This window comes from Heptranchias perlo, chromosome 35 (assembly GCF_035084215.1).
Source record: "Heptranchias perlo isolate sHepPer1 chromosome 35, sHepPer1.hap1, whole genome shotgun sequence".
Taxonomy (NCBI): Eukaryota; Metazoa; Chordata; class Chondrichthyes; order Hexanchiformes; family Hexanchidae; genus Heptranchias; species Heptranchias perlo.
Genome location: NC_090359.1, coordinates 27,102,580 through 27,120,185, shown reverse-complemented (window position 1 = coordinate 27,120,185; position 17,606 = coordinate 27,102,580). Strand labels below are relative to the sequence as shown.

The following is a 17,606-nucleotide window of genomic DNA, read 5'->3' as shown; positions in this document are numbered from 1 at the left end:
TCTTTCAAACACCAGCGGGAATCTTATTCCGAAAGAGGGCCATTAAACGTTCAAATGCTGAAGAGAGCTTCCTGACCACAATTAACTGATCTGGTTATTTCCTGTTTATCATTGAGCCCCCCCCGCCCCACCGCCTTAAAAGTGAACTTTCAAAATTTCAATCGTTAAAATGTGACAGGAATGAGGCAGAAAAGACTTGCATTTATATAGCGCCTTTCACGACTCAATGTGAGCCAATGAAGTTCTTTTGACTTGTAGTCACTGACGCATCGTAGGGAAACAGGACACACAGCAAGATCCCACAAACAGTAAAGTAACAATGATCAGATAATCTATTTTAGTGATGTTGGTCGAGGGATAAATATTGTCCAGGACACCGGGGAGAACTCCCCTGCTCTTCTTCGAAATAGTGGCCGTGGGACCTTTACATCCACCTGAGAGGGCAGACGGGGCCTCGGTTTAACGTCTCATCCGAAAGACGGCACCTCCGACAGTGCAGCACTCCCTCGGTACTGCACTGGGAGCGTCAGCCTGGATTATGGGCTCAAGTGTCTGGAGTGGGGGGAATGAACCCACGACCTCCTGACTCAGAGGCGAGAGAGAGCGAGAGAGAGCGCGAGAGAGAAAGAGAGCGAGCGTGCTCCCCACTGAACCACGGCCGACACTACATAAAAGGAGAGCCCGCGCATAAAGTGACCGCCAGGAGCGGGTGCCCGAGAGAAATATCGCAATGATGTGTATTCAGAGCAATGTTAATGGGACACATTTATCACAGGTAGAGGGGAGGGGGAGGCCTTTGCCCCTGAGACTCTCTCACCGTACAAGTGACCGACTTGGCCGTGCTGGACTGCTGGAACTGAAGTTTGAACTGGTGGGGTCCCGGGTAGTCGATGGTGGAGAGGACAGTGGAGGCGGGGGCGATGGGGGATTCTGTGACCAGCCCGGTCTGGGAGGAGCTGGGCCGGGGGGCTGGGTCGTCTGGAACGAGCGGGCAGTTGAGGGAATTGGTGTTGCCGATCTCGCCCAGCTCCATCGTCTCGCTGATTCCCAGGTCATCCAGATCCGGCTTGAAGGGGAGAGAAATAACAAGAAATGGTCAGTCTGATCCAGCCGCCTTGCTCTCAATACTCTCCCTCCGCCCCTCCACACGACTAGTGGAGCAAGAGCTGGGGGCAGGGAGAGAGACACTGCCCCTTTATGGGCTCGTGACCCACTCCAGCCCCAGGGATACAGGCTCTGGGCTCGCTCCCTGCGTGCTGTCCCAGTATTACAGGCTGCAGCCAGGACCCCACAGACCCTCCCGCACACTCACCCACATCGGCAGCTCATTTTCCAGTCCCAGATTGGCACCCAGGTCCGTCGACGGAAAAGTGATCCTGAGGACAGAAGCAAACACATTTATTGGCCCGTTTCCCATTGCAGCACGGCGCAGAAATCCATTCGATGGGCCGCGGCCAGTCTGGTGTGATACTGAGTCAAAGACGACCCCCTGGTCTGCCCTGAGAGCTGGCCTCAGGCGGGACGGTGGTAGAGGCGACAATCTGCCTCAGTGCCCTTTAGTTAGGGACAGAAGCCCCTTGCTGCAGTCAAGATTGGACGCCCAAAGTGGTAGAATAGCCAGCCCACTGGGCTCACACACACGAAGAATGGCCATTTTTGGATGAGATTCCAGAAGGCAGCCAGGGTCCAGGGACTCCATACCCCAGCGACAGTCTGCACCTTCCGGGGGGGGGTTAATTGAACTGCGACCCATGCCTCATGCTTTACGAGCACAGCCACAGTTGTGGTCTGCTGTCGCAGGACACGCTAAACCATTTAAACAGCACGAGACTCACTGGTTCCACAGTTCGCCAAACGTCTCCTGGCTCAGCGGCTCTTCCACTTGACTTTCCGCCATGGCATTCGAGAGCACGAAACAGTAATCACGATGACAGGCCGATTCTCCAACACTGCAGAGAGAGGGGGGGTAAAAGGACAGAAATTTACAATTACACTGAGAATCTCAGAGACCCATCTCTTTGGGCAGTTCAGCACGGGTTAGGTACAGAGTAAAGCTCCCTCTACACTGTCCCATCAAACACTCCCAGGGCAGGTACAGCACAGGTTAGGTACAGAGTAAAGCTCCCTCTACACTGTCTCATCAAACACTCCCAGGGCAGGTACAGCATGGGTTAGATACAGAGTAAAGCTCCCTCTACACTGTCTCATCAAACACTCCCAGGGCAGGTACAGCATGGGTTAGATACAGAGTAAAGCTCCCTCTACACTGTCCCATCAAACACTCCCAGGGCAGGTACAGCATGGGTTAGATACAGAGTAAAGCTCCCTCTACACTGTCTCATCAAACACTCCCAGGGCAGGTACAGCATGGGTTAGGTACAGAGTGTAGAGAGAGCGTTACTCTGTATCTAACCCATGTGATGGGTGAGTGGGTCTTGGTGTGAGTTTGGATAGGAGGCAGCAGAGTTTTTGATGAGCCGAAGTTTATGGAGGGAGGAAGATGGGAGACCGGCCAGGAGAGCATTGCAGTACTCAAGTCTGGAGGTGACAAAAGGTTGTGGATGCTGCGTCAGTAGGAACACGAGGAGGCCATTCAGCCCCTCGAGCCTGTTCCCCCATTCAATTAAAGCACCGCTGATCCGGACCTCAACAAGAACTTGCATTTCGAAAGCGCCTTCCTCGACCTCAGGATGCCCCAAAGCGCTTTACAGCCAGTGAAGTCCTTGTGAAATGTAGTCACTGGAAACGCAGCAGCCAATTTGCGCACAGCAAGGTCCCACAAACAGCAATGTGATAATGACCAGATCATTTTTTTAGGGATAAAAACAGAAAATGCTGGAGAAGCTCAGCAAAGTCCAGCAGCATCTGTGGAGAAAGAAACCTGTGAGCTCTTGTTCCTTTCTCCACGGATGCTGCTGGATTTGCTGAGCTCCGCCAGCATTTTCTGCTTTTTATTTCAGATTTCCAGCATCAGCATTATTTTGTTTTTAATTTTTTTAAAAAAAAGTGATGTTGGGCGAGGGATAAATATCGGGCGGGACGCCCGGGGAGAAGCCCCCCTGCTCTTCTTCGCAATAGCGGCCGTGGGATCGTTTACATCCACGGGGGCCTCGTCTTTTCCGAAAGACGGCCCCCTCCGACAGTGCAGTGCTCCCTCAGTACTGACCCTTCGACACTGCAGCGCTCCCTCAGTACTGACCCTCCGACAGTGCAGCACTCCCTCAGTACTGACCCTCCGACAGTGCCGCACTCCCTCAGTACTGACCCTCCGACAGTGCAGCGCTCCCTCAGTACTGACCCTCCGACAGTGCAGCGCTCCCTCAGGACTGACCCTCCGACAGTGCAGCGCCCCCTCAGTACTGACCCTCCGACAGTGCAGCACTCCCTCAGGACTGACCCTCCGACAGTGCAGCACTCCCTCAGGACTGACCCTCCGACAGTGCAGCGCTCCCTCAGTACTGACCCTCCGACAGTGCAGCGCTCCCTCAGTACTGACCCTCCGACAGTGCAGCGCTCCCTCAGTACTGACCCTCCGACAGTGCAGCACTCCCTCAGGACTGACCCTCCGACAGTGCGGCGCTCCCTCAGTACTGACCCTCCGACAGTGCAGCGCTCCCTCAGTACTGACCCTCCGACAGTGCAGCGCTCCCTCAGTACTGACCCTCCGACAGTGCAGCACTCCCTCAGGACTGACCCTCCGACAGTGCGGCGCTCCCTCAGTACTGACCCTCCGACAGTGCGGCGCTCCCTCAGTACTGACCCTCCGACAGTGCAGCGCTCCCTCAGTACTGACCCTCCGACAGTGCAGCACTCCCTCAGTACTGACCCTCCGACAGTGCAGCGCTCCCTCAGTACTGACCCTCCGACAGTGCAGCACTCCCTCAGTACTGACCCTCCGACAGCGCTCCCTCCGCACTGCGCTGGGACTGTCAGCCTGGGTTCTGGGGCTCAGGTCCCTGGAGTGGGGGCTTGAACCCAGACAGTGTTACCCACTGGGTGAGGGGCATGGAGCCAAGGCGGGTAAATGGAGCACAGATACAGATCAGCAATGATCCTCATCCTCTTCCTGGTCTGGACGTTGTTACAACGTTGCCACCGGAACCCCGCCCCTCACCTTCGGACCAAACCATCTGAGAAACATGGGAGGGGCGCCAGAACCCAGAGACTATAATTTAAATGGCAAAAAATGCGTTTAACATGGAGTGCAGGCCCCTACCGCGCTGTTGCATCTCTAAAGAACATAAATCTCCATAACATTGATTAAATCTACCATAGTGGGAGGGGGAAATTAAGAGAAAGTTACCTACCCCCCCCTTCCCGATGCAAATGGCTCGGCCCAATACGTCACCGACGCAAACAAAAACACTGGCGGGGGTGGAGGGGAGTCAAGAGCCAAACTTTTCAGTTTCTTGTCCTTGAAAATAAAAGGGCGGTGCTGAGAGTCTGAGGATCGCCACTGACAACTGGGAAGAGAGAGAGAGAGACGGTGACACCGCCATTAAACACTTTATAAACAGATGCATTCTCTCCTCGCTCCCCCTCCACAAACAATGGTTGCGCTCGGATCAGAACCAAAATAAATAAAGGGGGGGGCTGAGAAAATAAACAACAATCCCGGCGTTAAACCGAAGCCGCAAAGACCCGGAGCGATTGGTGATGGAGGATTCAGTCCCCCCGCTTCCGGGGCTGCGGCCCTGCCGATTAACCCACCGGCTGAGTGTCCACTTCTGGTCTTTTTACCTACCGCCCCCCCCCCCCCCCCGCCGCGCAAAGTGTTGGTTCAGCCCGGGCTCCGGCCGCGTGTTTCTGTGAATGGGAAAAATCTCAGCGCGCGCCCGAGGGGGAAAAGAGCGGGAGAGCGGCCGAGCTCGAGCTCCAGGGCGCCCGTCACAGGGGGGCCGGGCCGGGGAACGCATCACCCGGCCCGGCCCGGCTACCCGACCCCCAGGCTTCGGCCACCCCCCCAGGCCTCGGTCCCGGTTCTTCCCCCGCCACCCCGCCGCAAATCAAAGCCCGTCCCCGGGTGCTGGTGAGGGGGGCGGGGGAGACGGTGCTGACCCACAGGGCCGGCCCGGATACCCCGCCTCAGCCCCGGGGTCCCGTCACAGACAGGCCCAGGGACCGTCCTCCTCCCCGAGGCCTCGGTAGCGGAGGTTTATTCCCACCTGGACTCACGGCCCTGCTCCTCCGCCTCCGGCCCGGCCTCTCCCTCTCTCTCGGCCCCGCTCCGCGCTCTCTCTGAGCCGGGGATTCCCCGATCCCAGCCTCCCCCGCGCTCCGCCCCCTCCCCCTCCGCCGCAACCAGCGCCGCTCAGCGACCGGGCCCGGAACTGTCCCCCAGTGAGAGTCAGTGTCTGTGGAACTGTCCCCCAGTGAGAGTCAGTGTCTGTGGAACTGTCCCCCGGTGAGAGTCAGTGTCTGTGGAACTGTCCCCCGGTGAGAGTCAGTGCCTGTGGAACTGTCCCCCAGTGAGAGTCGGTGTCTGTGGAACTGTCCCCCAGTGAGAGTCAGTGTCTGTGGAACTGTCCCCCAGTGAGAGTCAGTGTCTGTGGAACTGTCCCCCAGTGAGAGTCAGTGTCTGTGGAACTGTCCCCCAGTGAGAGTCAGTGCCTGTGGAACTGTCCCCCAGTGAGAGTCAGTGTCTGTGGAACTGTCCCCCGGTGAGAGTCAGTGTCTGTGGAACTGTCCCCCAGTGAGAGTCAGTGCCTGTGGAACTGTCCCCCGGTGAGAGTCAGTGTCTGTGGAACTGTCCCCCAGTGAGAGTCAGTGCCTGTGGAACTGTCCCCCAGTGAGAGTCAGTGTCTGTGGAACTGTCCCCCAGTGAGAGTCAGTGTCTGTGGGACTGTCCCCCAGTGAGAGTCAGTGTCTGTGGAACTGTCCCCCGGTGAGAGTCAGTGTCTGTGGAACTGTCCCCCAGTGAGAGTCAGTGTCTGTGGAACTGTCCCCCAGTGAGAGTCAGTGTCTGTGGGACTGTCCCCCAGTGAGAGTCAGTGTCTGTGGGACTGTCCCCCAGTGAGAGTCAGTGTCTGTGGAACTGTCCCCCGGTGAGAGTCAGTGTCTGTGGAACTGTCCCCCGGTGAGAGTCAGTGTCTGTGGAACTGTCCCCCGGTGAGAGTCAGTGCCTGTGGAACTGTCCCCCGGTGAGAGTCAGTGCCTGTGGAACTGTCCCCCAGTGAGAGTCAGTGCCTGTGGAACTGTCCCCCAGTGAGAGTCAGTGTCTGTGGAACTGTCCCCCAGTGAGAGTCAGTGTCTGTGGAACTGTACCCCAGTGAGAGTCAGTGTCTGTGGAACTGTCCCCCAGTGAGAGTCAGTGTCTGTGGAACTGTCCCCCAGTGAGAGTCAGTGTCTGTGGAACTGTACCCCAGTGAGAGTCAGTGTCTGTGGGACTGTCCCCCAGTGAGAGTCAGTGTCTGTGGAACTGTCCCCCAGTGAGAGTCAGTGTCTGTGGAACTGTCCCCCAGTGAGAGTCAGTGTCTGTGGAACTGTCCCCCAGTGAGAGTCAGTGTCTGTGGAACTGTCCCCCAGTGAGAGTCAGTGCCTGTGGAACTGTCCCCCAGTGAGAGTCAGTGCCTGTGGAACTGTACCCCGGTGAGAGTCAGTGTCTGTGGAACTGTCCCCCGGTGAGAGTCAGTGCCTGTGGAACTGTCCCCCGGTGAGAGTCAGTGCCTGTGGAACTGTCCCCCAGTGAGAGTCGGTGCCTGTGGAACTGTCCCCCAGTGAGAGTCCGTGTCTGTGGAACTGTCCCCCAGTGAGAGTCAGTGCCTGTGGAACTGTCCCCCAGTGAGAGTCAGTGTCTGTGGAACTGTCCCCCAGTGAGAGTCAGTGCCTGTGGAACTGTCCCCCAGTGAGAGTCAGTGTCTGTGGAACTGTCCCCCAGTGAGAGTCAGTGTCTGTGGAACTGTCCCCCAGTGAGAGTCAGTGCCTGTGGAACTGTACCCCGGTGAGAGTCAGTGTCTGTGGAACTGTCCCCCAGTGAGAGTCAGTGTCTGTGGAACTGTACCCCAGTGAGAGTCAGTGCCTGTGGAACTGTCCCCCAGTGAGAGTCAGTGTCCGGGGAACTGTCCCCCAGTGAGAGTCAGTGCCTGTGGAACTGTCCCCCAGTGAGAGTCAGTGTCTGTGGAACTGTCCCCCAGTGAGAGTCAGTGTCTGTGGAACTGTCCCCCAGTGAGAGTCAGTGTCTGTGGAACTGTCCCCCAGTGAGAGTCAGTGTCTGTGGAACTGTACCCCAGTGAGAGTCGGTGCCTGTGGAACTGTCCCCCAGTGAGAGTCAGTGCCTGTGGAACTGTCCCCCAGTGAGAGTCAGTGTCTGTGGAACTGTCCCCCAGTGAGAGTCAGTGTCTGTGGAACTGTCCCCCAGTGAGAGTCAGTGCCTGTGGAACTGTACCCCGGTGAGAGTCAGTGTCTGTGGAACTGTCCCCCGGTGAGAGTCAGTGTCTGTGGAACTGGACCCCAGTGAGAGTCAGTGCCTGTGGAACTGTCCCCCAGTGAGAGTCAGTGTCCGAGGAACTGTCCCCCAGTGAGAGTCAGTGCCTGTGGAACTGTCCCCCAGTGAGAGTCAGTGTCTGTGGAACTGTCCCCCAGTGAGAGTCAGTGTCTGTGGAACTGTCCCCCAGTGAGAGTCAGTGTCTGTGGAACTGTCCCCCAGTGAGAGTCAGTGTCTGTGGAACTGTCCCCCAGTGAGAGTCAGTGTCTGTGGAACTGTACCCCAGTGAGAGTCGGTGCCTGTGGAACTGTCCCCCAGTGAGAGTCAGTGCCTGTGGAACTGTCCCCCAGTGAGAGTCAGTGTCTGTGGAACTGTCCCCCAGTGAGAGTCAGTGTCTGTGGAACTGTACCCCAGTGAGAGTCGGTGCCTGTGGAACTGTACCCCAGTGAGAGTCAGTGTCTGTGGAACTGTCCCCCAGTGAGAGTCAGTGTCTGTGGAACTGTCCCCCGGTGAGAGTCAGTGCCCGGGGAACTGTCCCCCAGTGAGAGTCAGTGCCCGGGGAACTGTCCCCCAGTGAGAGTCAGTGTCTGGGGAACGGTCCCCCAGTGAGAGTCAGTGTCTGGGGAACTGTCCCCCAGTGAGAGACAGTGCCTGTGGAACTGTCCCCCAGTGAGAGTCAGTGCCTGTGGAACTGTCCCCCAGTGAGAGTCAGTGTCTGTGGAACTGTCCCCCGGTGAGAGTCAGTGTCTGTGGAACTGTCCCCCAGTGAGAGTCAGTGCCTGTGGAACTGTCCCCCAGTGAGAGTCAGTGCCCGGGGAACTGTCCCCCAGTGAGAGTCAGTGTCTGTGGAACTGTCCCCCAGTGAGAGTCAGTGTCTGTGGAACTGTCCCCCAGTGAGAGTCAGTGCCTGTGGAACTGTCCCCCAGTGAGAGTCAGTGCCCGGGGAACTGTCCCCCAGTGAGAGTCAGTGTCTGTGGAACTGTCCCCCAGTGAGAGTCAGTGTCTGTGGAACTGTCCCCCAGTGAGAGTCAGTGTCTGTGGAACTGTCCCCCAGTGAGAGTCAGTGTCTGTGGAACTGTCCCCCAGTGAGAGTCAGTGTCTGTGGGACTGTCCCCCAGTGAGAGTCAGTGCCTGTGGAACTGTCCCCCAGTGAGAGTCAGTGTCTGTGGAACTGTCCCCCAGTGAGAGTCAGTGTCTGTGGAACTGTCCCCCAGTGAGAGTCAGTGCCTGTGGAACTGTCCCCCAGTGAGAGTCAGTGTCTGTGGAACTGTCCCCCAGTGAGAGTCAGTGTCTGTGGAACTGTCCCCCAGTGAGAGTCAGTGTCTGTGGAACTGTCCCCCAGTGAGAGTCAGTGTCTGTGGAACTGTCCCCCAGTGAGAGTCAGTGCCTGTGGAACTGTACCCCGGTGAGAGTCAGTGTCTGTGGAACTGTCCCCCAGTGAGAGTCAGTGTCTGTGGAACTGTCCCCCAGTGAGAGTCAGTGCCTGTGGAACTGTCCCCCAGTGAGAGTCAGTGCCTGTGGAACTGTACCCCGGTGAGAGTCAGTGTCTGTGGAACTGTCCCCCGGTGAGAGTCAGTGTCTGTGGAACTGTCCCCCAGTGAGAGTCAGTGCCTGTGGAACTGTCCCCCAGTGAGAGTCAGTGCCTGTGGAACTGTCCCCCAGTGAGAGTCGGTGCCTGTGGAACTGTCCCCCAGTGAGAGTCAGTGTCTGTGGAACTGTCCCCCAGTGAGAGTCAGTGCCTGTGGAACTGTCCCCCAGTGAGAGTCAGTGCCTGTGGAACTGTCCCCCAGTGAGAGTCAGTGTCTGTGGAACTGTCCCCCAGTGAGAGTCAGTGCCTGTGGAACTGTCCCCCAGTGAGAGTCAGTGTCTGTGGAACTGTCCCCCAGTGAGAGTCAGTGTCTGTGGAACTGTCCCCCAGTGAGAGTCAGTGCCTGTGGAACTGTACCCCGGTGAGAGTCAGTGTCTGTGGAACTGTCCCCCAGTGAGAGTCAGTGTCTGTGGAACTGTACCCCAGTGAGAGTCAGTGCCTGTGGAACTGTCCCCCAGTGAGAGTCAGTGTCTGTGGAACTGTCCCCCAGTGAGAGTCAGTGCCTGTGGAACTGTCCCCCAGTGAGAGTCAGTGCCTGTGGAACTGTCCCCCAGTGAGAGTCAGTGTCTGTGGAACTGTCCCCCAGTGAGAGTCAGTGTCTGTGGAACTGTCCCCCAGTGAGAGTCAGTGTCTGTGGAACTGTCCCCCAGTGAGAGTCAGTGTCTGTGGAACTGTACCCCAGTGAGAGTCGGTGCCTGTGGAACTGTCCCCCAGTGAGAGTCAGTGCCTGTGGAACTGTCCCCCAGTGAGAGTCAGTGTCTGTGGAACTGTCCCCCAGTGAGAGTCAGTGTCTGTGGAACTGTCCCCCAGTGAGAGTCAGTGCCTGTGGAACTGTACCCCGGTGAGAGTCAGTGTCTGTGGAACTGTCCCCCAGTGAGAGTCAGTGTCTGTGGAACTGTACCCCAGTGAGAGTCAGTGCCTGTGGAACTGTCCCCCAGTGAGAGTCAGTGTCCGGGGAACTGTCCCCCAGTGAGAGTCAGTGCCTGTGGAACTGTCCCCCAGTGAGAGTCAGTGTCTGTGGAACTGTCCCCCAGTGAGAGTCAGTGTCTGTGGAACTGTCCCCCAGTGAGAGTCAGTGTCTGTGGAACTGTCCCCCAGTGAGAGTCAGTGTCTGTGGAACTGTCCCCCAGTGAGAGTCAGTGTCTGTGGAACTGTACCCCAGTGAGAGTCGGTGCCTGTGGAACTGTCCCCCAGTGAGAGTCAGTGCCTGTGGAACTGTCCCCCAGTGAGAGTCAGTGTCTGTGGAACTGTCCCCCAGTGAGAGTCAGTGTCTGTGGAACTGTACCCCAGTGAGAGTCGGTGCCTGTGGAACTGTACCCCAGTGAGAGTCAGTGTCTGTGGAACTGTCCCCCAGTGAGAGTCAGTGTCTGTGGAACTGTCCCCCGGTGAGAGTCAGTGCCCGGGGAACTGTCCCCCAGTGAGAGTCAGTGTCTGTGGAACTGTCCCCCAGTGAGAGTCAGTGTCTGTGGAACTGTCCCCCAGTGAGAGTCAGTGTCTGGGGAACGGTCCCCCAGTGAGAGTCAGTGTCTGGGGAACTGTCCCCCAGTGAGAGTCAGTGCCTGTGGAACTGTCCCCCAGTGAGAGTCAGTGTCTGTGGAACTGTCCCCCGGTGAGAGTCAGTGTCTGTGGAACTGTCCCCCAGTGAGAGTCAGTGCCTGTGGAACTGTCCCCCAGTGAGAGTCAGTGCCCGGGGAACTGTCCCCCAGTGAGAGTCAGTGTCTGTGGAACTGTCCCCCAGTGAGAGTCAGTGTCTGTGGAACTGTCCCCCAGTGAGAGTCAGTGCCTGTGGAACTGTCCCCCAGTGAGAGTCAGTTCCCGGGGAACTGTCCCCCAGTGAGAGTCAGTGTCTGTGGAACTGTCCCCCAGTGAGAGTCAGTGTCTGTGGAACTGTCCCCCAGTGAGAGTCAGTGTCTGTGGAACTGTCCCCCAGTGAGAGTCAGTGTCTGTGGAACTGTCCCCCAGTGAGAGTCAGTGTCTGTGGAACTGTCCCCCAGTGAGAGTCAGTGTCTGTGGAACTGTCCCCCAGTGAGAGTCAGTGTCTGTGGAACTGTCCCCCAGTGAGAGTCAGTGTCTGTGGAACTGTCCCCCAGTGAGAGTCAGTGTCTGTGGAACTGTCCCCCAGTGAGGGTCAGTGTCTGTGGAACTGCCCCCAGTGAGAGTCAGTGTCTGTGGAACTGTCCCCCAGTGAGAGTCAGTGCCTGTGGAACTGTCCCCCAGTGAGAGTCAGTGCCTGTGGAACTGTCCCCCAGTGAGAGTCAGTGCCTGTGGAACTGTCCCCCAGTGAGAGTCAGTGCCTGTGGAACTGTCCCCCAGTGAGAGTCAGTGCCTGTGGAACTGTCCCCCAGTGAGAGTCAGTGCCTGTGGAACTGTCCCCCAGTGAGAGTCAGTGCCTGTGGAACTGTCCCCCAGTGAGAGTCAGTGCCTGTGGAACTGTCCCCCAGTGAGAGTCAGTGCCTGTGGAACTGTCCCCCAGTGAGAGTCAGTGCCTGTGGAACTGTCCCCCAGTGAGAGTCAGTGCCTGTGGAACTGTCCCCCAGTGAGAGTCAGTGCCTGTGGAACTGTCCCCCAGTGAGAGTCAGTGCCTGTGGAACTGTCCCCCAGTGAGAGTCAGTGCCTGTGGAACTGTCCCCCAGTGAGAGTCAGTGCCTGTGGAACTGTCCCCCAGTGAGAGTCAGTGCCTGTGGAACTGTCCCCCAGTGAGAGTCAGTGCCTGTGGAACTGTCCCCCAGTGAGAGTCAGTGCCTGTGGAACTGTCCCCCAGTGAGAGTCAGTGCCTGTGGAACTGTCCCCCAGTGAGAGTCAGTGCCTGTGGAACTGTCCCCCAGTGAGAGTCAGTGCCTGTGGAACTGTCCCCCAGTGAGAGTCAGTGCCTGTGGAACTGTCCCCCAGTGAGAGTCAGTGCCTGTGGAACTGTCCCCCAGTGAGAGTCAGTGTCCGGGGAACTGTCCCCCAGTGAGAGTCAGTGCCTGTGGAACTGTCCCCCAGTGAGAGTCAGTGCCTGTGGAACTGTGCCCCAGCGAGAGTCAGTGCCTGTGGAACTGTGCCCCAGCGAGAGTCAGTGCCTGTGGAACTGTGCCCCAGCGAGAGTCAGTGCCTGTGGAACTGTGCCCCAGCGAGAGTCAGTGCCTGTGGAACTGTGCCCCAGCGAGAGTCAGTGCCTGTGGAACTGTGCCCCAGCGAGAGTCAGTGCCTGTGGAACTGTGCCCCAGCGAGAGTCAGTGCCTGTGGAACTGTGCCCCAGCGAGAGTCAGTGCCTGTGGAACTGTGCCCCAGCGAGAGTCAGTGCCTGTGGAACTGTGCCCCAGCGAGAGTCAGTGCCTGTGGAACTGTGCCCCAGCGAGAGTCAGTGCCTGTGGAACTGTGCCCCAGCGAGAGTCAGTGCCTGTGGAACTGTGCCCCAGCGAGAGTCAGTGCCTGTGGAACTGTGCCCCAGCGAGAGTCAGTGCCTGTGGAACTGTGCCCCAGCGAGAGTCAGTGCCTGTGGAACTGTGCCCCAGCGAGAGTCAGTGCCTGTGGAACTGTGCCCCAGCGAGAGTCAGTGCCTGTGGAACTGTGCCCCAGCGAGAGTCAGTGCCTGTGGAACTGTCCCCCAGTGAGAGTCAGTGTCTGTGGAACTGTCCCCCAGTGAGAGTCAGTGTCTGTGGAACCTGTACCCCAGTGAGAGTCAGTGTCTGTGGAACTGTACCCCAGTGAGAGTCAGTGCCTGTGGAACTGTCCCCCAGTGAGAGTCAGTGCCTGTGGAACTGTCCCCCAGTGAGAGTCAGTGTCTGTGGAACCTGTACCCCAGTGAGAGTCAGTGTCTGTGGAACTGTACCCCAGTGAGAGTCAGTGCCTGTGGAACTGTCCCCCAGTGAGAGTCAGTGTCTGTGGAACTGTCCCCCAGTGAGAGTCAGTGCCTGTGGAACTGTCCCCCAGTGAGAGTCAGTGCCTGTGGAACTGTCCCCCAGTGAGAGTCAGTGCCTGTGGAACTGTCCCCCAGTGAGAGTCAGTGCCTGTGGAACTGTCCCCCAGTGAGAGTCAGTGCCTGTGGAACTGTCCCCCAGTGAGAGTCAGTGCCTGTGGAACTGTCCCCCAGTGAGAGTCAGTGCCTGTGGAACTGTCCCCCAGTGAGAGTCAGTGTCTGTGGAACTGTCCCCCAGTGAGAGTCAGTGCCTGTGGAACTGTACCCCGGTGAGAATCAGTGTCCGCGGACCCGTCCCCCGGTGTGAGTCATTGTCTGTGGAACTGTCCCCCGGTGAGGGTCGGTGCCTGTGAGACCCCTCCCCCGGTGAGGGTCAGTGCCTGTGGAACTGTCCCCCGGTGAGGGTCGGTGCGGGTGTGACCAGTCCCCCGGTGAGGGTCAGTGCCCGGGGCACCGTTCCCCGGTGAGGGTCATTCTCTGTTTGGGGTTGGAGATAATTGAAAGAAGGAAGTTCTAAAAGAGCACGGAAAGGGTTAACAAGTCTGTGCAGGAACTGGGCTCCTCTGCCCAGAGACAAGCGAACCAATCAGTGCAGCCCTGATGAAAGAATTGAGAAATGGAACCATTCCTGTGGAAATCTTGACCAAAATCATCGAATACGCAATAATAAAACAGAGTTAGTGAAATCCTAAAATTGATTTCCTTGCAGTTATTGGGGCCGAATGATTCCTGGCCTGGGCTCATTAAACTGATCTCAGCCCGGCAGCTGGATTCGCCTCATTAACCCCGGTGTGAGGGAGTAAGGCAGGGGACGTAATCAGCCAGACTTCCTGCCCCCGATCGCTGGCCAGTGACTTCCGCTGGAAAGTACCAGCAAGTGGTGAGAACGGGATTGGAACTGGATTTGAGGTTCCTTCCCGTCTGGTGGTCTGGACTCACACGTGCAGGGGGGTTCCTTTGATCAGGTGGCTTCGGACAGCTTGTACCTGCACCCCAGTGAGAGTCAGCACCTTCGGGGGAGATGGGGAGGGGAGACCTTGAGGGGGGGAGGCGAGGCGGATACAATTGTACAGGGACCCTGTTTATCCAGGGTCCGTTCCCATTCCCACCAAGCCCACTGACAGCACATTTCACCCGCTGACGGTCGGTCTCAGCACAAGCAGAGGTCCCAGCCGCCCTCCACCAGGACCCTCGCCTCCTTCCCCAGCAGGGCGCAGGAGGCAACACACTGCTGCCAGTCAGTGTGCCCAATTTGGATTGGCACAGGAATCGACAGGACAGTGAGGTGGCAGTGCCCAGTGAGAGCACCTGGGTGATTTAAGCATCACAGAGGGCAGAGAGTCTGTGTGTCGCCATTCTGGAGCGAAACACGGGGGCTAATAATTAATCTTTACCCTTCTGAGTAAACAGTGACTCTGTACAGTTGCACAGTGAGTAATCCTTACCCTGCTGAATAACAGGGACTCTGTACAGTTACACAGTGAGTGACCCTCACCCTGAATAAACAGGGACTCTGTACAGTTACACAGTGAGTGACCCTCACCCTGAATAAACAGGGACTCTGTACAGTTACACAGTGAGTAATCCTTACCCTGCTGAATAACAGGGACTCTGTACAGTTACACAGTGAGTAATCCTTACCCTTCTGAGTAAACAGGGACTCTGTATAGTTACACAGTGAGTGACCCTTACCCTGAATAGACAGGGACTCTGTACAGTTACACAGTGAGTAATCCTTACCCTGCTGAATAACAGGGACTCTGTACAGTTACACAGTGAGTAATCCTTACCCTGCTGAATAACAGGGACTCTGTACAGTTAAACAGTGAGTGACCCTCACCCTGAATAAACAGGGACTCTGTACAGTTACACAGTGAGTGACCCTCACCCTGAATAAACAGGGACTCTGTATAGTTACACAGTGAGTGACCCTTACCCTGCTGAATAAACAGGGACTCTGTACAGTTACACAGTGAGTGACCCTCACCCTGAATAAACAGGGACTCTGTACAGTTACACAGTGAGTGACCCTCACCCTGAATAAACAGGGACTCTGTACAGTTACACAGTGAGTAATCCTTACCCTGCTGAATAACAGGGACTCTGTACAGTTACACAGTGAGTGACCCTCACCCTGAATAAACAGGGACTCTGTACAGTTACACAGTGAGTAATCCTTACCCTGCTAAATAACAGGGACTCTGTATTGTTACACAGTGAGTAATCCTTACCCTGCTGAATAACAGGGACTCTGTACAGTTACACAGTGAGTAATCCTTACCCTGCTAAATAACAGGGACTCTGTATTGTTACACAGTGAGTAATCCTTACCCTGCTGAATAACAGGGACTCTGTACAGTTACACAGTGAGTGACCCTCACCCTGAATAAACAGGGACTCTGTACAGTTACACAGTGAGTGACCCTCACCCTGAATAAACAGGGACTCTGTACAGTTACCCAGTGAGTGACCCTTACCCTGAATAAACAGTGACTCTGTACAGTTACACAGTGAGTAATCCTTACCCTGCTGAATAACAGGGACTCTGTACAGTTACACAGTGAGTGACCCTCACCCTGAATAAACAGGGACTCTGTACAGTTACACAGTGAGTGACCCTCACCCTGAATAAACAGGGACTCTGTACAGTTACACAGTGAGTGACCCTTACCCTGAATAAACAGGGACTCTGTACAGTTACACAGTGAGTGACCCTCACCCTGAATAAACTGGGACTCTGTACGGTTACACAGTGAGTGACCCTCACCCTGAATAAACAGGGACTCTGTACAGTTACACAGTGAGTGACCCTCACCCTGAATAAACAGGGACTCTGTACAGTTACACAGTGAGTGACCCTTACCCTGAATAAACAGGGACTCTGTACGGTTACACAGTGAGTGACCCTCACCCTGAATAAACAGGGACTCTGTACAGTTACACAGTGAGTGACCCTCACCCTGAATAAACAGGGACTCTGTATTGTTACTCTTCGCTTTTACAGCAGTATTCAGGATTAACTGCTGGAATGCCTCGAGGCTGCACTGCACACCTTGGAGATCAGTTTAGCTCAGTGTTCATCTGCTCACTCTCTCTCCCTGTATCTCTCCCTCACCTTTCTCTGTGTTACCCAAGCTCTACCATTTCCTGCCATGTATTGTGTAAGCAAGCTATTCCACCATGGAGGGCATCGCAGCCAACTGCGATCCTTCATTGGAACCTTGAGACTTGTGCACTTTCTAACAGGAGTCACTGGATCAGGAACAGGAACACTCCCAATCCTAGGGCAGTTTGGTGTCTAGCCTGAGAGCAGATAACTCAGCACAGACCGGAGTCTGGACCTGGAGACACTCGAGTCCATTTGCCTCAGTGTTACACCAGGAAGCCCCTCAGTCATTGAGCCAGCGACCCCTGCTGGAAAGTGCGTGTCAGGTGAGGACACGAACGTGCTTAGGTGCGATGCCTTATATAGTCGAATATCCAGGCAGCACTCACCAAACAGACAGACACAGGCAAGTGGGCATTTGAGCGAGATACCGGAGGGCGGCCAGTGCTTGTGGAACTGAACTGAAGGGAGAAAATTTATAAAAGGAGGTAACATTTTTTGGAGCCAGATTTTGAGTCCGATTTATGGAACATGTAATTCCGTGATTTGGACAGCAGAGGGCCGTCTGGACCAGGGTTAAATTGATCTCAGGTAAAGGGCCTTGGTGAGAGGAAGCATTTGGGGAGGTGAAGGAGCAGAGAGACTGGGAGTCACGGTCCCTGCAAAGAAATAACATTTAAAAATTGTACATTGGGTGAATGTTTCCTTGCCTCTCCTAAAGGCGCAGACACTCACTTGGGTCGGGTTACAAATAGGGGTCATTGGATAGTGGGACACAGACCCCAGTGAGAGTCAGTGTCTGTGGAACTGTCCCCCAGTGAGAGTCAGTGTCTGTGGAACTGTACCCCAGTGAGAGTCAGTGTCTGTGGAACTGTCCCCCAGTGAGAGTCAGTGTCTGTGGAACTGTCCCCCAGTGAGAGTCAGTGTCTGTGGAACTGTCCCCCAGTGAGAGTCAGTGTCTGTGGAACTGTCCCCCAGTGAGAGTCAGTGTCTGTGGAACTGTCCCCCAGTGAGAGTCAGTGTCTGTGGAACTGTCCCCCGGTGAGAGTCAGTGTCTGTGGAACTGTCCCCCAGTGAGAGTCAGTGCCTGTGGAACTGTACCCCAGTGAGAGTCAGTGTCTGTGGAACTGTACCCCAGTGAGAGTCAGTGTCTGTGGAACTGTACCCCAGTGAGAGTCAGTGCCTGTGGAACTGTCCCCCAGTGAGAGTCAGTGTCTGTGGAACTGTACCCCAGTGAGAGTCAGTGTCTGTGGAACTGTACCCGAGTGAGAGTCAGTGTCTGTGGAACTGTCCCCCAGTGAGAGTCAGTGTCTGTGGAACTGTCCCCCAGTGAGAGTCAGTGTCTGTGGAACTGTCCCCCAGTGAGAGTCAGTGTCTGTGGAACTGTCCCCCAGTGAGAGTCAGTGTCTGTGGAACTGTACCCCAGTGAGAGTCAGTGTCTGTGGAACTGTCCCCCAGTGAGAGTCAGTGTCTGTGGAAGTGTACCCCAGTGAGAGTCAGTGTCTGTGGAACCTGTACCCCAGTGAGAGTCAGTGTCTGTGGAACTGTACCCCAGTGAGAGTCAGTGTCTGCAGGAGTGGGAGATTCG

The 17,606-nt window shown here is 56.2% G+C and overlaps 1 pseudogene; it reads right to left on the bottom strand.

The window, feature by feature from the left end:
• LOC137302322 (cellular tumor antigen p53-like) overlaps positions 1-4,022 on the bottom strand; it is a 10,145-nt pseudogene extending 6,123 nt beyond the window's left edge.
• Positions 4,023-17,606: the final 13,584 nt, after the last annotated feature.